Source organism: Astatotilapia calliptera, chromosome 7 (genome assembly GCF_964374335.1).
Source record: "Astatotilapia calliptera chromosome 7, fAstCal68.1, whole genome shotgun sequence".
In the NCBI taxonomy this organism is placed as follows: domain Eukaryota; kingdom Metazoa; phylum Chordata; class Actinopteri; order Cichliformes; family Cichlidae; genus Astatotilapia; species Astatotilapia calliptera.
The window spans coordinates 40,640,454-40,665,492 of record NC_137428.1 but is presented as its reverse complement, the minus strand read 5'-3'; positions in this window follow the sequence as shown (position 1 = coordinate 40,665,492).

Sequence of the window (25,039 nt, the reverse complement as noted above, 5' to 3'; positions counted from 1 at the left end):
GCGATCGTGGCTCAAGAGTTGGGAGTTCGCCTTGTAATCGGAAGGTTGCCGGTTCGAGCCCCGGCTTGGACAGTCTTGGTCGTTGTGTCCTTGGGCAAGACACTTCACCCGTTGCCTACTGGTGGTGGTCAGAGGGCCCGGTGGCGCCAGTGTCTGGCAGCCACCCCTCTGTCAGTGCGCCCCAGGGCAGCTGTGGCTACAATGTAGCTTGCCATCACCTGTGTGTGAATGGGTGGATGACTGGTGGTGTGAAGCACTTTGCTATACAAATACAGACCATTTAATATGAGATTTTTTTTTTTACCTTTATGACTTTCTAATCCCTCAAATAATCCAGGTTTTCTCTATATAGTATATCTATTTACTACTTTAAGGGAAATTCATGGAGGTTTCTGTGTGAAAAATGCCTCTATTTTAAGACAAAAATGTTCTAATTTAATCAAAGAGTGTCTCTGATCTTTCCTCTGACGTCTGCTGCTGGATGAAACCATCAATGACAGTAATGAAAGTGATTCTCTCTCAGTGTTGGGTCTGAACAGGCCGATGTGATCTCCTCTCTTTGAGCTGGAGTTTCGGTGCTAAAGAAGCATCAATGTTTAATTGACTTTCACCTCTCCTTGTCCACTGAGCTGATGTATGCAAAGCAGGAGGCAACTGTGCAACTGTCCACAACAAACACACGTCTTTAAGAGCCGAGATGATCCTTTAATCCAATTCCACACGGCAATCAAAGATGCATGAATCAGGCCCAGTATGAGCGGACCTATGGCTGCGCCGGGCCTCCCTGCATGTCATTATTGGGGGGCTGTGCCTAACAAAGCTGCTTTTAATGAGATTCCACAAAGCTCCAAATCAGGATCCCCCCTCACTAATTCGCTTAAAAATCATTCATTCCCAAAGAGCGAGGAGCAAGGAGAGCATTTGTCCTCCCCACAACTTCAGCTTCAACCTTCACAGGCAGGAGGCCCCCGTCCTGTGTGTGTGTGTGTGTGTGTGTGTGTGTGTGTGTGTGTGTGTGTGTGTGTGTGTGTGTGTGTGTGTGTGTGTGTGTGTGGGGGGTTGATTAACTCTAATGTCCTCAGTGTCCCTAAATGCAGATCTGGCAGCAGGAGGGGCTCCGGAGGATAACTCATCCCACGCAAAGCTAATAAAATCAAATAATGCACGGCTAATGCTAGCAGCCTTTATGAATAGGAAAATAAATATGATATTCAATTACGAGTTTATACACACACACAGAATTCAATTTCTATCCATCTCTTCTATGAGGGTCGATCGGGCGCCTTTTCTGAGCTAAACAGAGAAATGAGAATATAAAATGGCATCAGTCACACGGAGCGTCGTAACGCAGCGCGCTGTCAGCCGACGCACGCCGCCCGAGGTGTTCACACGCACATCCACATGCCTTAAATTACCTCGGAGCGACCGGCTGTCAGAGCCAGTCGATACATCTCCCTCAGGTGAGTGTGCCACCAAGAAGGATGAACATATTGTAGCTCACGTCTTTCTCGAGCCATCCGTTATGATTGGGAAATTACAAATTGGAAGTTGGAGTGCAGACAGAGCGAGCAGAGGCAGATCCATCAAAGTGAAGCGTCACTGCTTTCGCTACAAATTATTTCACTTATCTAAGATGAAGTCCCGCAAACATTCATAAAGATTCAGTCTGTTTGCTGGATATTTCACATTTTCCAGAAGTGTTTTCTCTCTAATGTTCCCGCCATTTATTGAAGTGAAGTACCAACATGCCGAACATGTTTAATAAATCCAGTTTGTTCCAGATTCTTTGATCGTTCTCAGAATTTCTTTATTATTGGCTCACACGAGTCTTTTCTTAAAGGTGGCAGCGTTTAAATCATGGCACATTTACACAAACCCAACCAAGACTCGCTCTTTGCAATCTGCTTACACTCTCAGCCACTTTATTAGGTACACCTGTTTAACTGCAAATATGTAATCAGCCAATCACATGGCAGAAGCTCTGTGTGGCTGAGCATTGCATGGTTCCTGATCTGCTGCGATTTTACCACCAACCATCTTTTGAGCTCACAGAGTAAACATCCAGCCAGCAGCAGCTCTGTAGGAGGAAACGTCCTGCTGAGGTTGGAGGTCAGAGGAGAAAAGACAGACTGCTGCAAGCTGATAAGAAGGTAGTCATTACATCCAAGGTCTACAGAAGACCATCTCTGAACAGGCTACAGCAGCAGAAGACCACACAGATGGCAGGATCAGAGTTTGGATTAACACAAAAGCACAGATCTATCCTGCCTGTGTCAGCATTTCAGGCCACTGAGCATCGTTTAAACTCCACAGCCTGCCTGAGTGTTGTTGCTGACTAGGCACTTATGACCTCAGTGCACCATCTTCACCATCACAGAGACTGAGTTCACTCCACAGTCACAGTCTCAGTCCACTAGGTCACCTTTAGGATGCACCTGACACACCTGCAGCAGCTTATGATGATGTCAGATGATGTTGTGACATCACTGATTTCTGAGGAATGTTTCCAGCAGTGCTTCACAAAAGGAGCGCAACCCAGAAGGAACAAGGTGTACCTAATAAAATGTCCTGTTAGTGTATATAAATTGAATAGACTGTAAATAGAAGCAGCGTCTTTATCTTTATATAGGAGTTTTGGAGCTTGCTGCCTGCCTCTGACCTCGAGTCATCAGTCTAGCCTCAGTCATGTGGCTAGACTTAATATTAAACCTTTCCACTGGAGAGCACATCAGAGCCCGCAGGAATCAAACCGAAGTAAAGCTCTGATGTGAAACATTAACAGAGTCGAGTCAGCGGCAACGAGCTCAGAGGTCATATTCGGGCTGCTGATGTTCCTGTTACTGTGTGGGACTCAGGAATGTGAGCAGACTGAAGTCTTTGAGCTCTGTGAGGGAATCCAGATTACAGTGACGTGTTTATTATTATACATGTTTTAATTAAGTAAGAGCTTTTTACTTCAGTTATAAGTTTGTGTGAACTCAGAATAAAAAACAGCTCAACTAGCATCTCATAACATGTTTTAAAGCAGTGAGTTTTAAAGTGAAGGTAACTTATTAATGTTATTAAGGTAGAAACTAAAAAGCAGGAAACTAGTGATTGTGTGAATGCCTCACAGGCAATTACTTAAACTACTTCCTCAGTTTTTATGCTATTTTCACTGTTCAAATTTTAAAAAATTATGCTCTTTCCGGCTATGCCTTTTGGTGCTCATAACTTCTATACTTTTAAGATGTTGAATTTTTTATGCAATTTTTCTGCCCATTTAAATGAATGGAACACATTATCAATGTGGTCACTTATTTGTGCTTGCCAGCCTGAGCTGTGTTTTAGCTCAGTGAGGTGAGCAGCCGTTCTCAGACCGGGAAGCCCGGGTTTAAATCCCGCCTATGGCAACATTTTTTTCAGTTAACAGTTAAACTTTTTTAACTCTTTTCAACACAAATTTCAGCTGCTTTACCTCTTTTCAGCAGAATTTTCAGCTTTTGCACCCCTTTTCAGCACAAATCCCACCCTTTTTAGCCGTTTTAAGCAGAAACCTCTTTTCAGCAGAAGTTCTGCTGATTCATCTCTTTTCAGCGCAGCCTTCTGCTTCTTTCCCTCTTTTCTGCAGAAATTCTGCTGATTGACCTCTTTTCAGCAGAATTTTCAGCTTCTTTCACCTGTTTTCAGCAGAATTTTCAGCTTCTTTCACCTGTTTTCAGCAGAATCTTCAGCTTCTTTACCTGTTTTCAGTCGAATTTTCAGTTTTTCCACCTCTTTTTAGTTACCTGAGAACCATTTTGGCTCAGTGAGATGAATATCCACCTTAAGACCAGGGGGACTGGGTTTGAATCTAGCTCATGGCAACATTTCCTTTAAGCACACTGTTCAACTTTGTAACCCCTTTTAGTACAAATTTCAGCTTCTTTACCCCTTTTCAGCAGAATTTTTGGCTTTTCACCTCTTTTCAGCAAAAAATTCTGCTTCTTTACCTCTTTTCTGCAGAATATTCAGTTAATTCACCTCCTTTCAGCACATAGTGCTGTTTTCAGCAGGTTCCACTACAAGGCATTCACACAGCATTTTTGCAGGAAATGCAAATTTTTCCAGTAATCTGGTTGATTTGCATTTGAGTTCAGCTCAGTCCACAGAATGAAGGATTTATCTCAATCAGATGTTTGCATCTCTGCCAGTCATCTTTCTGTCAGTTGTGCATTTGACTAGTTAACATGGTCACCTGAGCTGAGAAGCTCAGAGATGATTGGTGGAGGTGGATGAGGCTCAGGCTGCGGTGTATCATGTGACCTCTCTGAGAGCGGCTCTGCTGTCACACATGCTGAGAGCTTCATGAAGCAACAGATGGGACTTCCTCCTCCTCACATCAGCCGGATTAGACCAACATCAGGTGTTTTGAAAGCTGCTGGACATCAAGGCGTTTGACTCAGACACACCCGGGAGGTCTGGGCGTGCTCCGTGGAAGAAAGGCGGTGAGAGGCTGCGGTGTCGCGGAGATCAGACCACCTGTCAGAGCTGGCCTGACGGGGTTCATGGGCGGCGTGGTTCTTAACTAAAGCGCCGACTTTCTTTAACTAAACTCTCCCATCTGTTGAGTGGCCATTGTCTGTTCAGTAATGCAGCTGCAGGGCTCCTCCTCCTCCTCTTATTCAAATACTGTTACTAACCACTGATTTATTCATTGGCTTTACACAGTCCACTATCCCACCCCCTCACACACAGACACAACCCCCCCCCCCCCCCCCCCCCCAAACACTCCAGTCGTCCTTTTACTGCCCGACACGTCTCATCCTGCTCTTTATTCCTGTCCACTCAGACCTCCCAGCACCCAGCTGTCACTCCAGACTCGCCTTCCTCGCTCTTCACTGCAAAACCCACACCCTCAGACTCCGGCCACAGCAGCGTGTCATAATCTCCTATCAATAATTCATTTGATTCAGCATGGAATCAGCTTTAAGAGCAAAAGATAACCCCTGAGATCCTCAGTGGAGCAAAAAAAATTACATTCAAGTAACGATTAAATATTTTTAAAATACATTTTTAACCTTAGAAGATGAACTGGTTTCATAACATAAAATAAATCTGAAAACTTTATGGTACCTACATGTTTTCTTCAGCAAGAAAAAATTCATGATTTAAAGCTTTTTAAAAATTAAATCAGTGTCCGAAACACGTCCCCACTAAGCTGTGCTAATTTAGCCGCTTATTAGCAAATGCCAACCCACATTTCACCAACTGCAGTATTGATGCACCCACACTTTTATTCTATCTGTCAACATATTTAACTGATTATAACTCAGGGCTATGTTGGAGAGAGCCCACTGTTCTACTGCAGGACTAACATGACACTCACGTTAATCCAGAATCACCGTTAACCTGCCCAGTGCACGTCTTTGGACTGTGGGAGGAGGAGAACCCAGAGAGGACCCACGCAGAGAGGAAGCAGATGGATTCAGATCCTTCTCGCAGTGAGGTTGAAATGAATCCAATCCAGGGACCAAAAATAAATCCAATAAAAATACCAGAATGAAATATTTACTTAATTTATTTTCACTGACAGTTGTTAATCATGCTCACGTTAGTCCTTGCCCTGCTGTTAGTCTCGCTTTGAGTGCACCATCTCACACACAGGGAGGAGCAGACAGGACGGACAGGAGGAGAGAAATAATATCAATCAGACATTAAGTTTGTGTAAGAGCCATAAACGTTTACGCACACAGAACACGAAGAGAGAAAAGGGAAAGAAACACCATCGCTGAAGCGTCACGTACACTCATGCTGACCAGTCCGCACCAAACATGAAACATGGATGTTTCTGCAAAATTACAAAGAAAACCTGCAGACTGCTGTCGCTGTGAGCTTCCTCCAGGCTGTAACTCAGATACTTGAGCTAGCTTTTATGGCTCAGGTACGTGATGCCAGATAGAAACCGAATGTCAGATTGGTGTATCGAAGCCTAATAAAGTAGTTCTGGTCCCTAAAATAAATAAATAATAATATCAACATAAAGTCTAAAAATACAGGTCCCACATGGACATGAACCCCAGTCTCAAATTCAAATTCAAATTTTATTTGTCACACACACACAACCATACACAGTATGACATGGGGGTGAAATGCTTGTAGCTGTACAATGCCCGACCATTAAATGACAGAAGAAAAGTTTTACAATATTTACAATTTACTACAAAAATTTACAAATTAACTTAGGAATTTACAGTAAAGAATGTGCAAATAGCAGAAGAGATTATAAAGATAAGGATTATAAATTATAGGAATTATAGGATTATAGGAAATGTGTGGTGGTGCGTGTGGTGACGTGTGTGAGAGTCCAGTCTTATAGTGACGTGTTTGGGAGAGTCCAGTCCTACACCTGGTTCAGGCCCCGAATAGCCTGGGGGAAGAAGCTCCTCTTCATTCTCTCTGTTTTGGCCTTAAGGGAGCGGAAGCGCTTCCCAGACCTCAACAGTGAGAAGAGTCCATTGTTGGGATGGGAGAGGTCCATCATAATCTTCCTAGCTTTGGACTTGTACCGCTTGGTGTAGATGGACAGCAGGTCAGGGAGCTCTGATTGAATGATGCGTTCTGCCGAGCGCACCACCCTTTGCAGATCTCGTCTGTCCTGCTTGGTGCTGTTCCCAAACCAGGTGCAGATGTTTGACGTCAGGACGCTCTCGATGGTGCAGGAGTAGAAGTTCTTGAGCACCTTCAGTGGCAGATGGAAGTCTCTAAGTCTTCTGAGGAAGAAGAGACGCTGACGGGCTTTCTTAACCAGGGTGTTGATGTGACAGGACCATGACAGGTCCTGAGTGATGTGGACACCCAGGTATCGGAAACTGTCCACTCTCTCCACTGGCGTGCCACTGATGATGAGGGGTTTGTAATTCCTCGCCTGCTTTGTAGTGAAGTCCACGATCAGCTCCTTAGTCTTGCTGATGTTTAGGAGGAGGTTATTCTCCTGGCACCAGGTCTCCAGGTTCCTAATCTCCTCCTCCTTCTTGTTGTTGAAACTCCTGTTTGTTGTACTATTCTCAGTATTTTTCAGTTATTTTTTCTGTTTTGTTTCTTTTATTTTACATGTTTAATAAATCTGCCCTTTGACCTTCTGTGGACTTCGTGTCCATCTGAGGATGGGGCAGGTTAACCTCCTGATTAGATCTTTACTCTGGAAGGCAGGACAGGCATCTTGTCCCCCTGTGGGTGATCTGCTCCCTGCAGCCAGCCTCTTTGTGGCTGATTTCACGGCATATTCACCTCTATGTTAAGCCCTCAGTGAGCGTGAGGCTGACAGTCTGTCGTGGTCAGTATACTAGACAGATACCGCCACTTAACGCAGCCGACTGAGGGAAATATGGCCTCTTTTATGAAGGAGGATTTAAGTGATGAGTGAGCGTCATCGCCCATGAAGCTGTCAGCTGAAGAGCAGCGGTCGGTCGAGGTCAGACCCGAAACCATGGTGGGAATCAGCCATCAGAGTGGGCGGGGGACAAAAAGCCCACCCAGTCTTTAGCTGGACTTTAATTCGAGGCTGATTTTTGTTATGCAGCTCCCCCACCAGCGCCACCAGCCTTCACCCTGCCGGGCAGAGCAGTTTTACAAGCCCCCCTGCAGCCCATGAATAAAGGCTGACGGTGGCAAAGAGGCCCGGAGCTGCTGTCTGACTGCACACAGCACGTTGTAATAAAGTGGGCCATTCATTCTCTGCTTGCCGAGGAGGGGGGAGCGTTTCAGCTACACTGCGCGTGTATGAAGCACCGGCCTTGTCCAGCTGCTTTCACTTTAATTCATCTTCAGATTTGAGCTTTTCGGCCAACGTTTCCTGCCATATCCTTTGTGGCGGCTGCGGCGGTGGGATGAGATGATGAGGCGGATGAGTGGCCACTCTTCTTCTGCTGTTCGAGTGGAGAGTCGGAGCACTCAAAGACACTCAGGCCACAAGGACGGATCAGCAGCAAAGCACACAGAAAATACACAAATGTCACTCACTGAAGAGTTTTAGAGATCAGCCATTGCCCGCTCTCCTGAGTCAGCTCTGAGTTTTGTTTCATCTTTGCTCTCCGTCTGCTGCTCAGCTTCCTACTGATCCTCTACACTTGGTGCTCCTGCAGGTAAAACTTTAAATCTGAGCTGCAGATCGTTTTCCTCACTAAATAACTGCTCATTTAAAAGGTTGGTAACACACATGTTCCGGCTGCTGGCCCTTGGTTTTTTTCTAATACAGGGTGGATAATCCTGGACAGGAGCAGGTTTACTGAGACCAGTGAACACCGACAGAGCCATGTGCTGACACATTTAATGTGTCCGTCATCACTGAATAATTATAGATGACCAAAGGTCATAATGAAACTGACTAATTTTAATCATTTCAGGCAAACTGTATATTTAGTTTCACATATTCACATGAATCCCAGGAATTTTTAGCTTGGTGGGGGGATGCAGTCTCGTTGCTGTGTTTCCTTCCACATGATTACAGAGTAGTTGTTACTCAATAGCAGTAAAAGACACTAAATTTAACCCATTGTTAAAGAATCCTGCCTAAAATTCCTGGATCCCCATTAACTAAAAGTTTGTTGCCTGATGAAGAAGCAAATCATTTACTAACATTAATAACAGAACACTGAAGCACGGCAGTTCAGATCAACGAGAGGATCAATACGTTCTGATAACAGGACTAAATTGTCCTATCAGACAGAGACTGTTTGGACTCTTGGACGTTTGGGCAGCTCACAAGTGGAGTTCAGGAAGGTCTGCTGAATTACAAACAGGTGTAAATGCACATATTGTTTTGTGAGGCTGCAGGTATTTATTAAAGTCAAATAAAACAATCAAAATCAGAGCCACCTCTGCACACCTGAAAGACTCACGAACAGACGCTTTACTATGTTCTGTGTTACATCTTAGAGAAAAAGAAAAAAAGAAAACAAAAGATGAAAAGATGAAAGTCCATTTGTGATGTTGCACAGCTCTGTGTTCAACCAAACCAACAAAATGTTCATTAAAAAACAGGAAGCACTGAATCCTGCTCCCATCACTGTAAAAATCATTTTGCTGGCTGTAGTACATCCATGGTTTTTCTGGATCATGTTTTGGGAAACTATTCTTCCATCACTCTGATGCTCCATGTTAAGTTCTGCTCATTGCAGTAACGCTGAAGACCAGAAATATGTGGGAGTATGTGCTAAACTTGGTCTGAAGTTACAACGCCGAAACACATTTCTGGCACCGTGTTCAGCATGTAAATCACATCTGTATGCTTCATTTAAATATTCTCTTCCTAGTATCTGGTACTCTGAAAGGTAAACTCTTACCGACACATGTGCAATAACTAACTCTTTACACCCTCTCAGTTACACTCTGAAGTCTGGAAGTAAATGTGAAATGTAAACTCAGCCAATAACAGCAGCCTGTGGGTGTGGCAACACCTGTTCATGTAAAGTTAAAGCTCTACAAATCAGCTGATGAACGCACACATACAGTTGTAGTGATTGCTGCGCTCGTTGCAGCAACTTTTAAAGTGCAGTCAGTCAGCGAGGACGCTCTTCATTTCCTTAATTAGAACTTTTACTGGTGGAGGTAAATGTCTTTTTAATTCATTAGTAATATCTTTGTAATTAGTAACTATTAGGCTCATCAGTGGAGGACAACTTTCAGGTGGCTTATCAAAAGCAAATTAAACATCATCAACAGCCTAATGTGGCTTTGATGGGGCCGCGTGCCGAGTCTTAACTAATGACGGTGCGCTGCTCTCAGCCTGAGTGGCCCCATTAAATCAGCCTGCCCAACTTAATGTTCGGAGGTGTTAACAGATTGATTCGCTTAATCTGTTCAACTACATCAACAGTCAGCATGGGGTCGGCCACAGCCGCCATGTGTGTATGTGTGTGTGTTAACCAATTTCACAGTCCACAGTCACACACAGTTAAACTCTGCAGCAGTTTTTTTTTTTTTTGGGGGGGGGGGGGGGGGGCTGGTGGCGTTGAGCAGAATGGCAGCAATCTTCAAGTTCATTCAGCGTGATTAAACCGGAGCGGGGACTTTTCTTCCCGGCTAATTATGTGGAAATTACAAAGACAATAAAGCATCTGCTCGTCTTTCTTTCCCCTTCACGTTTTCCTCAATATTGTGACAGGCTGATGTATTGTGGGCGAGTCCAGGCTCCTGGCGCTCAGCCGCCTCAGAGCTGAGGTCAGCAGAGAGCAAATAGATGAATTTATAACTTTGGCTTTTCACGCCGGAGGAGCAGGATCATTGTCTGCCCCCCCTCCCTCTGCTGTTCCACCCCAGAGACCACCACTTATTCTGAGGACACCCATACTGAGACTAACACCCCCTCCTTCAGTCTGTACAAAGCAGGGGAGAAAGAGTGTAACCCACCCCACCCCCACCAACACCACCCGGGTTGGCAGGCCACCCTGGTAAAGGCGCCATGTTTTCTAATTCCTCTCTGCTTCCACACATTCAGCCACAGCGACGGCCCACAATGAGCAGGAAGTCTCGTTCAGCCACCGCTGGCTGACCTCAGATCACGCCTCTGAGTCCAACCACAGAGAGAAAAATACAGCCAGAGATCTTCTTACCTGAGCCCCTTAAACTCAAATCTGTGGTCACGTTATCAGAAGGGTGAACTTCCTGTTCCTGAAACTCCGTCAGAGGCAGTCTGTTGTGCTACACAGAAAAACATTTATTCATTCAAACGACAGGAATAAAGTCAAAAGAAGAAGCAATGTAAGTAAAGTTTATCTTTATAGAGAGACAGTCACCAGCCAAAGGAAAAGGCCAAGTGAACACGCACAAACCCCGCCCACACGCAGGTCTGAACGGGTGAGTTTTAAAGGAAGTCACAGAGCCAAAGACACGGTGGTCAGCTGCTCTACGGTTTTGGAGCTGAAGGCAGAATCATGAGAAGCATCCAATCTGGGGCCCGAGAGCCCGGCTCCGAGGTGGAGGCCATAATGCAGGTGGAGGCTTTGCTCAGTAAAATTAAGACGCAGATTTTAGCTGACAGGATGCCACTGCAAACAACTCTAACAGTGGTGCGTTCACTCTGGGCCTGCCACACTTAATGCTTTCATTATATTTTTATTTATACTACTTTTACTCTGCATCATGCAGTACTTGGAAGAATCTGTCTAATATAGATTTTCTTTTTGTAAGATTCCTGTAGTTGGGTGGGGGGCTTTGTTGGACAGGGTGGGGGTTTCTGAGAGTATGAAGACCACCGCCTGCATGTTTGTCTTTCCAGCATTATGAAGGATAATTAGTTTGATATTTTGTCCGTCCTTCCCGGAGTTCCCTTCTTGCCTCGTATCCATCCGTCTCGTCCACCTGGCGTCCCGGCATGTGTCCCTCCACAGTTCCGCTGTGCCCGCCTTAATTAAATGTGCACTTCATTAATGTAAATTGGGGGGGTTTAATGCCCTTGTTGAAATTCTGAAGAAAGTGCAGTGGCCTCGCGAAATGCTCCGGCATCATTGCAAATGAGATTAGGGACCAAGAAAGGCAGTAAAATTAGAATGATAATGGTTGATATGGCTGCCTGACAGGCATGGCTATTCAGGGATCAATGGGATGTTGAATGCTCTGGCGGAGCCCACTTCTCAAAGGCCGGGGGACAAACGTCAGCCTACAGATGTGCCTTTTGGAAGCACTTGAAATTAGTTTAATTTGGTAAATGGTAGGGATTTAGAAGCTTTTAGCTCGACTGTAACAAGACAAGAATACATTGAAATGTTTTGCTCTTCTTTTATTAGCATAAAACGGGGCCGGGCCAATTTGCATTCCCAACAAGTCAATTTTTTTCCCTCCATCTGATGCTTTTTCTCCTCTATTAGATTGCATTTGCATTCGCTCCTGTGCTGCTGCTCAGAATGAACACTGTTTTTTAACCCGCGCTAATCCTTTTAAAGGGGAGGGGACGGCTTGATTTTATTACAGCTAATCTAATCACAGACACCAATTATGGGGTAATTTTGATTAAAGTCCAATAACTCTAACGAGGATAAGAACATTCTCCTTCCTGATAAGACCTGCGCGCTCTGTGGCTGTCAGCTTTGGGCAAAATTATCATGTCTGACAAGTTCAGCAGCTAAAATATGTAAATGTCACCATTGCGTGCTTAAAATAACAGCCGAGTGAGGGAGAGGATGATGATGAAGCAGCTAAAACACACCGTGGCCTTTCATTCAGCCTCCGGCAGGCTGACATCATTGACCCAAAGGCTTTGTGGGTAAACAGATGAACCCGGTCCACTTCTAAAAAAAAGAGGGTGGGGATATTTGGAAAGAAAAGAGCGAGGAAGTGACTCCAGAGGAGCTGAAGGTTAAAGCCGAGCAGCACAAACAGAACAGACAAAGGAGAGCGATCACACTGCGGGGGTTAAACGTTTCCGGTGTTTTAATCCCAAAAGGAAATCAGAGAAACGGATACGAACAACACCCGGAAGGTTTATAATTAACTCCAAAAATCACGTCTGACGAAGAGACCGAAGACCTCCCGAATTTAAAAGACAGCCAAAAATGAATGAATGAGAAATAAATAACTTAGAAGGTCAAAGCTGATAGTTATTAAACCCTTATGGACATATGCACAACATACACATATATATCCACAGTACATATAAATAAAATATTCATGTTCAGAAGATTTGATGTCATGACATCAGCATGTTGGAAAGACGAGTCCTTTCATATTAAAAGTGAATCACTACAGTCACAGGAAGAGGAGGTGGTCTAACACTGACTCAGGTATAAATCACTGTGACTGAAGTTTATCATTTCCAATGCTGCTCAGCTCATTTATGCCACATCTCACACTGACCAGTCAATGTGAATAAGAACGCGCTTATTTAAAATCTGACAGCAAACTTCAGACTCTAGTCCATCGGTTCATGTTCATGATTATTAGCAGCTAAAACATTAAAACACAATAAATGCTAAAGTGAAGGACACAAACATGTTTCTCCACACGTGGAAGCACGTTAAAGCAGAAGGAGGACTTTGTGTCTGCAGATGTGAGATTTGATCAGTAACACTGCTTTTTTAACGGTACTGGAAATATGTGATTTCCATTACAAACCAACCCACCCCGGACAAAACAGGGAAGCAATTTGGAATGAACTCAAAGATGTCTTAAACACACGTGTAAGTGGGGTTGAACTAATTGATTTTAATTAATTACTTTCATATGTCCTTGGATTGATGCTGACCTCCAGTAAACGTGCTAATGAGCCCGCCTCAGATGATCCAGGTTCAAACCAGAGTTACTGAGCGCTGACATTCCCGCCACACTCTCATTTTTTAACCAGCTGAGGGGGCAGTGGCAGGAAGTAGGTCACTGCAAAGTGGCAACTGGCAGCCCTATAATTAATCAGCTTCCACTGTAATTAAGGTGTCCATCAACAAGCCAGGCAACAGTGATCACTCCCTCCTCCTCCTCCATCCTAAGCCTCAGGAAATCAACCTGCGGGAATAACGATTTCACCTTTACTGGCTCGGTAACAGATAAACACCACGTTACAGGCTGAAGGCACGGATCAGCTGATGGATCATTGGTCTGCAGAGACGTTTGGAAAAGCGAGAGGCCCCCCAACAGACTCACAATTAAACAACAGACCGGGAAATGGGTTTAACCAGACACACGGTAGGTACCAGGAGGGGCATGAGGGTGACCAACAGGACGCTTGTTTAAGGTTCAGAGTGAAAGGCAAGGACTGGGTCGGTGCATGTGGCCTGGAAACCATTCGAACCAGCAGCGCTGCAGTTATAAAGAAGTGGAGATGGTGAAGTGAAAGCCAAAGTCTTCAGCTAGGTCTAAGAACCTCTGGGTTCTGGGTTAGCTTGTTCCTGTGGTGGGAGGGATCAGCAGGAATGAAGCTCATTTGTTGTTCATTTGGATGTTTCTCTGTGTGGAAACAAATCAAACCACAGGAAAACTGATTTAACAGAGTAAATGAACTATAGGTGTGAAAATGCCCTTACAGGTCATGGCCGGGCGACCAGAGTAACTATGGGGATGGTTAGGAGGGAGGTAGCTGGGGACTTCTAGCCTGCTGCACAAGTGTTAATATTAGAATGATGTCCATAACTTTTTAAATACAAAGGTGAAATTTATTTATTTATTTATTTTAAATGTGCCACTAAAAGTTGAGGATACTAAATATTATCAGTTGAAAGGAAATAATCGGTGGTAAAACTTGATCATTAGCCTTTTGTATCATATGATTTCCTGATTATCCACCTTTAGTTTTCCTAAGCTGGGTCCCCTTTGCTCAGCCCCCTCCCTCTCACCTGCTTGGGTGCTCTGTAACCTTGAAGCTCCACTGAGCGCGCTCTAAATACTGCGATTCTTCATCAAGGATGCTCGGCTCCCCCAGCCGCGGATCAATGGTAAAAAGTGGGATTGGTCATTCTAAATCATGCAGCTGTGGTCGAAGAGAGCTCCTCCAAAAATCATTAAACAATCATGTATTCTCATTGATTTATTCTAAATACCTGAGGAGGGAGCAGATTAAAGCAGGGGAAGAGGCGGCTAATGCAGATGAAGCAGCTGAGGGGGTGGCGGGGTCCTCTGGGAGTGCTTTTGTCCTAATCAGAGGGAAACAATACTGCTGCAATTACCAGCCTAAGCAGGTCTATTAAGGCTCCTTCACTTGACATATTTATGTATTTCAGTTACAGCGGGCCACATTAAATGGAGTTTACTCAAGCGCTTTCACATTTGGCCAGTAAACAGCAGCTACACTGGGGGCGAGGCAAACCACCCATCCTGAGGTTCTGACGTCACGGGGTTCCATTTACAACATGAACCAGCGACTTTTTAAGACCTCCATACATGAAAATTAAGACCACAGAATTTCTAAATGATAGGTATAGTTAGGTATACCTATAGTTAGGTATAGTCTACGTTACGTTATCCCCATGGTGGACTTTTCTGAAGCAGTCTAATTCCAGCAGTGAGTCAGTCCCCACAGACTCAAATATGCAACTTTACAGCCTGTAAAGGTCCAGTCTGGAGGATTTTACATTCAAATCAGAGTTTTTCTGGAAGCAGTAACCATCAAAGATCACAGTCAATAACAAAACCATAATGAGGCATCACAGCGTGTTTTCACACTTTCAGTGTTTAGTCCATTTAGATCGCACTCTGGTTTGATTTCCCCCTTGGTGCGCTGCATTTGTGTGGATGTGAACACAGTAATCACGTGAGTGATACCAAAACAACCACACTGAGACTTTTCGGAGAAGTTGATCTTGGTACGGTTCCAAATGAACTCCAGAGCGGCTTGTTTATGGTGTGAATGTGACCCTAGACCTGTAGTCAAGACCGCCTAATCCGAAACCAAGACAAGACCAAGACCAGAGGGTATCAAGACCAAGACAAGACCAAGACCAAGACCAAGTTGAGACGAGACCAAGACCGAGACAAAAAAAGTCTTTAAACTGCAGCCAGATGCTATTCTATATACATATGCAGGACACCTTAAACTAGTTTTTTTAATTAAGCAGCAAGGCAGAACAAAGTCGGGCCTGTATCAAGACACAGGGACTAAACCCCAATTCAACCAGACCCAGAACTGATCCGGAATTAAAACAGGACTACAACAGTAACCAAGACAGAACCAGAATCAGAACTAGATGATAGTAGCACTAAAAATCATCATAGACCTGCACTACACTTATTTTTTAATTCTACCAAAGTACAATATTTAGATTGAGAAAAGTTTATATAAATTATTTAGCCTTGTTGTGCAAACAAGCCTGCATAACTTAATAAATATAGAATTTGAAAAGTAACAAATGGTATCTAAAAAGAAACACTAGGTACGAGATACATGTTCTGATGAGTTTTGGCAAACAACCATTTGACTAACGTGTGTCACCTGCTCTTGTTCCATCTCTGTCCCTCTCTCTCCCTCTTTGTGCTGACAATCATCAAATCTACAGTTGAAACCAGATATTTACTCTTCAGATAAAAACACAAACACTTTTTTAATTGTAACATCAAATCAGACTAAATGTTTATTTTTTTAGATTGATAAATATAAAAAACATATTTGTTAACTTTAAGAGTAAAGAGAGAAATTGTCTGTATTTCTTAATCGTAAATGGCACCAAATTGTATTCATAATTGAGCCACACTTATGGAGCTCCACAATTCTTTTCCTGGTGTTTTGGTTGATATCTCTTGATGTTCCCATGTCACAGAAACAGGCTCTGTGTTTTTCCTTATATGCATCCACAGGTGTGCCACCAATTTACTCACATGGACTCTACTAACCTATCAGAAGCTTCTTCAGCTCAGAATGGAATCGTCTGGAGTTTTCTTATTAATTAACAATAAACTTAGTGTATATGTACTCCTAAATCTGATGAAAGTGATTAAAATAGACAGCTCCCTCTTTTTATTCTGACATTTAACTAATTCAAAAGATATTTCAACATTTATCTAAAACAAAAGTTTGCTCTAAATTGATGTTTTCTCCATAAAGTGTATGTAAATATCTGGTTTCAACTGTGAATATACTGCTGTGTATTGAAATTCCTCTTGTTTTGCATAGATATACTGAACAACATCCAAAGCATCATATATAAAATAACATCTACCTGTGTTTTTTCTTTGAAAGAAGCTCCTTATGTCCATTGTTGTGTACATCGGTACACAATTGAAACCGATTTAGAGAGTTTGTTTAGCCGTGGAGGGTAACAACTGAAAATATGAAATGTAAGCTAAGAATCAGCATTGCTGTTCGGCTTTTTATTTATCCATTTGTTGATTCACTCGAAGAGCAAGTAACGCAACCAAGTGATCAGTTTGATATCAATCTTTTGTGATACACCGTCATATTTACATTATTAGTTCAGTACGAATGATTTGCTTTGGTACCTGGTCAAACTTAAGCTCTCCTCTGTCTGCAGCAAACTCGCAGGCAGCAGCTTCTCCCCCCTCGCTCACATGGGTGCTGTGCTCAGTCGCCTAGTGCCTGAGCTCGGGTCATACCACAATTAGGGGGAATTTACGACGGTGCGCTCTGTGCTTCGTGTGTTGTTTTTGTTTCATACAGTTGTCAGTCAGGCCTCTAACTAAAAAATTACACTCCAAAAGACCCCATGCTTCTGAAAAAATGACCCGGGCTTAAGCCCAGTAAGCCCCCCCCCCCAACTCCGCTGATGGTTGACTCCAAATCTCCCGAACACTATGTCGATTTGAGAACGCAAGACCGAAACAGCGAGACCAAGACCGAGACCAAGACAAAAGTCCGTCGAGACCAAGACGAGACCAAGACCACGTAAAAGTGGTCTCGAGACCAAGACCGATCTCGAGACATCCAACTCTACGTGACCCCGACCTGAACCAACAACCAGGTGTTTGTTAGAGCTAAAAAATGGCATTGTAGCCACATGTGCTTCGTATTCTCAACAAAGCTGAGCACAGACTAGCAACTATCTGTGAAATTAATGTAAATTCTCTTTTTTCTCACACGTAATCTTACTCTTGTTGTTCCCACCCCGACACATCTGGCCAATGAGTGGATTAGACATTCTCACCTGATTTGTAGTGATGGATTTTGGCTCATTTGTTTTTCACTTGAATGTTTCTGTATGAAAACAAACTGGAACGACAGGAAAAGGCTATGAGTTTACACACTCATCAGCTGACTTGAAAGAGTAAATGAACTATCGGTGTGAAAATACCCTTACAGGTTGCAGCATTCCACAGGGCTCTATTATCGGTCTTCTACTTTTTATTCATACTTAATGATATTCTTGTTTACCAAAGCACTAAATATTTCATCCTTCTCAACAACTGTGCAGGTGAGAATGTTTCTATAACTCACCTGTTTAAATTGCAGGTGAGTTATAGAAACATGAAGGCTTAAAGTTTGCATTATTAGGGGTCTGCAGGTGGCTGCAGCTGCCTTCTAACCTTCACCTCAGCTTAATCAGAGTCCCTGAACTGGACCTCTGGATGATGTTTGTGCTTTTGGGCATTTTTAATGAAATAATGTGACTATATGGCTGCTGTGAAGTTACTGTAGTAACAGACCGTCCAAGAAGTCTGAGCTCCAGTTTTGGTGAGTGAAATTCTAGGATTTTATTTGTTTGTTACTCAGTACTAATTAGCAGGTAATTAGTGCTAATGTTAAATGATAACTTGGCCACTTCTGGCTTGAAGAAAAGAAGAAGAAAGAGAAATATAAGGCTGTAAATAGTTTAATGACTTGCAAAGATTTTCCACCAAACCACTAAAGATATTCTTGACAAAGCATAATGCTGTAATCTGTTTAATTCATCTAAAGCAGCCAAATGTCTCATAAAATATAGATTCATAGAAAATATCTGTTTCTATTCAAAGGCATCAGCATGAAGGGAGATCAGAGATCTGAAAGTATAAATTACAAAGATTTAAATGAGTCTCACATCTTGTTTCTTATGAGACTTTAAAGCCTTGAAAGTTATTCCCAGCAGAAAATATTAATCAGAGCAGATTAAGCGCTTGGCTCATTTGCTTAACATCTCAGAGGAGATGGCGGGAGACAATATTTTAAATTACACATGTCTAACAAAGCTTTTACATCTCAGCTGAAACCCAGAGGCCTCCGACGTCTGAATGCTTAGCTGAAATCCTCGAGCAGAAATAATGAGCGAGGCGACGCAGCGGAGGAAGAGATGCGCGACACTTGGAGGATTTGGAGAGATTAAACAGCTTCTGAATGCGGCAGTGCACTCTGAAGATTCCCAGAAACGGCGTTCAGGAGTCACTGTACGGCATATTGAGCTGTGAGCCTGACGGCCGTGGACAGCACTTTCATTCAGAGGCAGAATCCTTTCTTCAGCTAAGCAAAGAGTCATTGTAACTCCTGCTCCTGTTTAAACAGCTGCAAGTCAGCACACACTCCGCTCTCATTTGTCTTCTTTAACACTTCCTGCACATCTTCTCAGGAAAAGCACAGCAGTCACGTCGTTTTATAAAGTCTTCATTTAGCCATGAAGCTGTGTAGCTGCAAAGACACAAAATCTGCCACACATGATTGGGTGGTGTGAACTTTTAAATAATTTCCACATATACTTTTAAATATGTAGAAAGCAAAACTGCATTAAACCTGTCCTGGCCTCCAGCAGGTATCGCTAGCACCTGCTGCATGCCCTTGAATGTAGCGCACCGTCCTGTGGCAACATAATTGGAGAATCCTGGTTGCAAAAAAGAAGCAGAAGTGCCTTACACCTGCGTTCCATCTATAGGCCAGCAGATGGCGATAGCTGTGGTTGCAGAAACAGTTCTGGATGTATAGAATAAAATTTGATTTATGTAACACCAAATCACAGCCACAGCCCTGTCAAAGCGTTTGCTATTGTAACATAAACACCCTACAATAAAACAGAAAATACACCAACAATCAGGTGAGATAGCCCTTGGCAACAGTGGGAAGGCAAAACTCCCCTTTAACAGGAAAAAATGTCTAAAAACTGCTTTGTGACCTCTGGAAACACTTTCCTGCTGATACGCTCAGTTCAGTGGTTTCACAGTTAGACACGCCCCTTTTTTTCACATCTATTTTCTTGACACCAAGATGGTGACGGCAGAAACGGTCATCTCCATGCTTCTAAACAGGATGTCAGATGACGTCACAGGAGATACACCCACCTTTTACACCGTCTGCAGGTGGGAAAAAAATCACGACTGTGACAGAGGAGATTCACATCTGGCCTCCTGCTGCAGGTTTCGTCACAAAGAGACTCCAACAGGGCAGATGTTGGATGTTCAGCTGACTCCACATAGCTTTTTGGCTTTGATTTAAATGTAAAACATGATTTAGAGTAAAACAGAAAGTCAGATAGGCCAGTCTGGATTCTGGTATTCTCCACTGCACACACTGTATTATCATGTCTTATCATGGCTTTGATTAACAGGAGTTCTGCCCCTTTTCTCATATCACAGCTCAACTGTCAGAAAACACAAAGTCAATTCAAGTTTGATGAAAGCTCAGAGAAAGAAAAGAAAAAAACCATTGTTATCCACTGTGTGTGTGTGTGTGTGTGTGTGTGTGTGTGTGTGTGTGTGTGTGTGTGTGTGTGTGTGTGCGTGTGCTGTCAGTGCAGCTGCTTGAACAGTATCTTGATACAGCAGAGTTGTGCTGCAGATCGACTGGGCACAAACTTGTTGAGTGGAGTCGGTCGATATTTCTTTAGCACAAACACAGAAAATGAAAGCACTTTTAAAGGCTGAGGCGACTGTTCTGCCACAGCAATCTACATCCAATGCCGGATTGACTGCTCCACCGGCTTTAGTATGTGGGTAATCAATGAGGGTAGGGGTTGGGATGTAATGATTAACTCTATATGGGGGTTCCTTAGTCTGCCTGCAGGATGACAGGAGACATGCAGAGGCTAGTAAGGACAAAAGATTCATACCTGCACATTAAACACATTACTATATGGTACAGTTTGGCTTCAGTCACATCAGGATAAACCCGCTTTTAGTCCAATCATAAATCACGTGCCTTAATGGGTTTGTTTGGTTCTGGGGTAGCTCTGGAATATTTGCCCTTTAAGCAACTCCAAACTCTTTAGGAGAATCCCCTTCATAACAGCTGCACAGAGGGATGAACGGTTTTATAACTCACTAAGAGCCGAGCCTGAAGTATTTTACATCCAAACCAGAGTTTGTTTGGAAGCAGAAGACATCAGCGATCGCTGGGAACAACAAAAACCAGAGCAGGGCATCACAGAGTGTCTTCTTACAGGTCGTGGTGTTCCACAAGGCCCTGTCATCGATCCTCTATTAAGTCATGTTTACATTTTATTCACAAAATGTTTCCTCCTTCATACCAACTGTTTGGGGTGAGAATGTTTTTAAGGCTCACTTGTAGGAATGGGAATTGATAAGAATTTAGTGATTATGATTCCCTACCAATTCTCATTGGATCAATGTAACCACCATCTTTAAGCAGCATATCAAACACAAACATTCATGCAAATTAATTACACAACTGCATGGTCAAAGGTTTGTGCATGTTAGATGTAGCTCCCTTTTTTGGTGTGATCAGTGTAGGGGTCACTACTCAAAAAAAGTAAAGTAAAACAATTATTACATAAATTTTCTTAAAAGTAATGCAGTAGGTTACTTAATCACACCCAGGAGAAAGACACTCTTATACTACCAGTTACTTTATGCTACTCTGTAAAATGATCTGAAACACATCTTTTCATAATGCTATGGTGATTCTACTGTAGAAACATGAACATGTAGAAACGGTGGCTGCAGCCTTCACTTTGTTACCTGTTGAAGTTCAGCAGCAGCTCACTTTATGGCGGTGCTGGTCTGGGGTCAGCATTCACTCTGCTTTAACATAGCTTTGGGTTCTTGGCTAGCTTAGCGTTAGCATGCTGTCTGTGCAGGTGCTTGTGAAGAGCCGAAGTTGTGTTAACAGTATGATGTAGTTCTTTCTGTCCTGGAGCAGTCTCCACTTCACCATTGCTCTCTCATCCTTTAATGCAATAAAAATAAAAGTAATGTCCACGTTGGCGACTGTGCCACTGTTTTCCTCCGACACACGAACTGAAATCAGCTGATTTGAGAGAGTGTGCGCGAACCAATAAGCTGGATCGATAGGCAGACGATTCTAAGGTATCTCGATTCCCATCCCTACTCACCTGTTTAAACTGTATTAAGGTTTAATGTTTGCATTATTAGGGGCGTGGCCTCTTTGACTGACAGGTAAATGGTGACACAGGTGGCTGTAGCAGCGCCCTACCATCTAGAGCATTTTGCCATGTGACCAACAACATGGCTGCTGTGAGGTTGCTGTACTAACAGCGTTCAAGAAGGCTGAGCTCCGGTTTAGTTGAGTGTAATTCGAAGAATTTATTTGATTGTTACTAATATGGTATCTGTAATGATCCAAACAGTCTGTGGCTCACATGCTGTTACACTTTTCATTACCACTTTAGATCTGAGCCCCTGCATCATATCTTAAATTTCAGGGAACAAACTTCAACATCATCTCTTTAACTCTTTATCTCTTTTAAAGCCACTTTCCAAAAACAAGATTTGAACTAAAGTTAAACCGTTTCTTTATTTGTGTATTTTCAGAAAGTCATGTTTTTAATTACATCCAGTTTGTTCTATGTTTGACTCAGTGAAACCTATTCTTAAATTGATGTTTCTGTCTGTCATTGGTGCACGGGTGTTCTCATCTCTCTCCTCACATCAGCTCATCTTCCTCACTAACAGCCTTTAATCCCAGCTGAAAACTCTCTCCTAATTTTGTCAGCTTCAGTTTACGTGTGTCTTCCCCGAGTAAATCTCTCCTTCATTTGATCATTTTTATGATCAAATGTAGATAATTTAGCACTCCGCCCTCTCATCCAAATCAGGATCTGTAAGGACTCGTGTTCACTTTTAAGGTGGTAAAAGTGAACACGTTTAGGTCGTTGTGTTTGTGTTTGTATGGATTTGAGTAAAAAGAAAGGAAACTGCTTCAGATTTATGGAGAAGGAAGTGATGATGACGTTCAAAGACTTTCTGATGAGATCATTTTAGTTTTTATGAGTGTTTTGGGGATGAACTGAATCTAAATGAGGCCATAGTTTAAAAAAAAAGTCAAAGGTCACAGTGACACACATGGTGAGCACTGCTGCATGCTGGGTAACGGTATTTAACAGTAAGATGATGTCCGTGTGTCTGCCGGCTGTCAGGCAGCAGCATTAATGCATCTCTGGTGTCCTCGTGTTGACAAAAGCTAACTGATGACAGCGAAGCAGCATCAGCCATGTTGGAGGAAAAACACTGTTGACCCTGCTTAGATTGGATTTACCGCAAGGCTGGATCCAACCACTGGTAGACATGATGGATTATTGTAATGGCCACCCCGATGGCCTCTTTGTCATGTTTAAATGGCAATACATTTTAGCCGGAGGGGGCAGATTTAGCGACGTGAAGCCGAGGAGGCGAATGATGTGTTTGAGGTGTAAATAAAAACGTGTCACGGGTTCACTTTGTGCTGACGAGCTGCAGGTGGGAGGACGTGTCTGCCTCTCAGCTCCCTGCGGGTTATTGCTATTGATTGGCTTTCATTATGTGCATTAATCTGCAGCCATTAAAAGCCATTATTATATCTGGCTGGAGCGTCGCCAGCTTTGAGTTACACCGACATCACCGGCATTTTCTCATCATCCATCTTTCCGGCTGTGACCGCAATAACTGGGTTTCATTCTTTGACAACACGATAACATGTTTATAAAATTCATCATGCAGTGCAGACAGAAAGTCCTGTTGTCCGCGTCTTTAACACCGACGCCTTAAAGGAGCCTGCAGAGCACACAACCCGAGTTTCGGTTCGTTCCAGTTCAGATGCTGAACCCTGGATTCATTCCCATCATTGTCTCTGCAGTTTTCACAGAGAGGGCCACATTAAGAAATATCACAGATATTTAGGAATAATCAATCATATATTATCAATGAGAGGTTATTTGTCAGGAAGCAGTGCTCTGAGATAAACGGTGGTGAGAAACTGTGCAGTTGCAGCTGCTGATAGAGAACCAGAGCGCTCTTTTAGCCACCAGTGATTAAGTGTGTGATCTTTAAACTCGGAGGCCAGTCATTGCACTCTTATCACCAACCGGCTGTTCCCACGGAGACCCTGCTCAAAGCTTTCCTTTCACCCCCGCCACGCTGGAACCAGCAGACCAGTTTCCTCCTCCTGGATCCTGATTCATCACCAACAAACACCATGTGGCTTTCATGGCTTCTGCTTCCGCTTTCTCAGCCACCTGCTGACTATCCGACCAATCAATGAGCTCATATTCACCAAAGTCGAGTGAATGTAAAACATAACACTAACGCATGATAAACTTGATAAATTCGCAAAGAAGAAGATAGAAGCTGTGACATCAGCAAGTTAATGAGACAGCACCTTGCAGGTGTGCAGTGTTTCACTGTATACGGTGAAACAGAACAAAGTGATATTTGAATCTACTTCACAAACACGCTGACATCTGAAGTTTTGTTATTCCTACTAACAATGCACCTAGTTTCATACTTACAGTTTCTCTGTGCTATTGTAGCGTCTTTACTTTACAGTGTAAATCACCTTCAGGCGACTGCTGCAGTGATTTGTTGCTGTACAAACAAAAGTGCATTTAACCTCTTTCAAACTGAACATCTGCTGTCACACATCGTCGTCTGTTTTATATTTGATTAACGTCTGTGAGGATGTTCTTTCAATTATCAAACTTCTCATAGAGGAGAAATGTATATTTTTCATAACAAAATTGAGATGAGAGCTTTTGCAGGGATGGACGATGAATGACATCACTTCCTCTTGGTGAGGTCACCTGAGGGTACAGTACTGTATTTGGTGAACTGATGTGAAGATGTGAGTTAGCAAAAATCTTAAAGTGTTTGAAGTAAAAACTGTAATTCCTTTAATATCTGATGTCCACATTTACCATAAAGACACAAGTTTGTGTTGTTTACTGAAAGTGATCCGAGCAGACTCGACTGTCTCAAAGCAAAGCAGGCGACATGTCACAGTTGCAGTTATTTTTAGTGCACTTTACAGCCGTAAAGACACTCGAGTTCTTCCCTGCACTGACTGAAAACTCTGATTTAAATGTTTGTGAGGTTTGGTCTCCTCAGATTCCTTCGGTTTGACGAGTCGGTCTCCTTGTGAGGCCTCCCTGAAGCTCAGGGAATCTCCTCTCCAAACACTCGCTCCTCCCTCCCCTCTCCACTGACCGGGTCGCAGGTTAATGACTTTGTGTTTGTCATCCAACAGGCTCTCTGATAACAGGCCCGGCTCACCCTCCCTCCTCCCTCCTGCCATGTTTCCACGCTCAGAAGACGCGGTGTAGCAACAGGAAGTGAGGAATGTGACGTGGCGCCCGGGGCTTTGTGGGAGAGAACGGACTGAGAAGCACTAATATTTATTCATGATGGAGAGAAAGTCCGGGTTTGTTGGCACAAGCTACTTCATTTACATTCTCTTATAGACTGTTTGACCCAGTGTGGGAGCTCTGTCTGTCTCCCAGCAGATGAACCTGTCCTG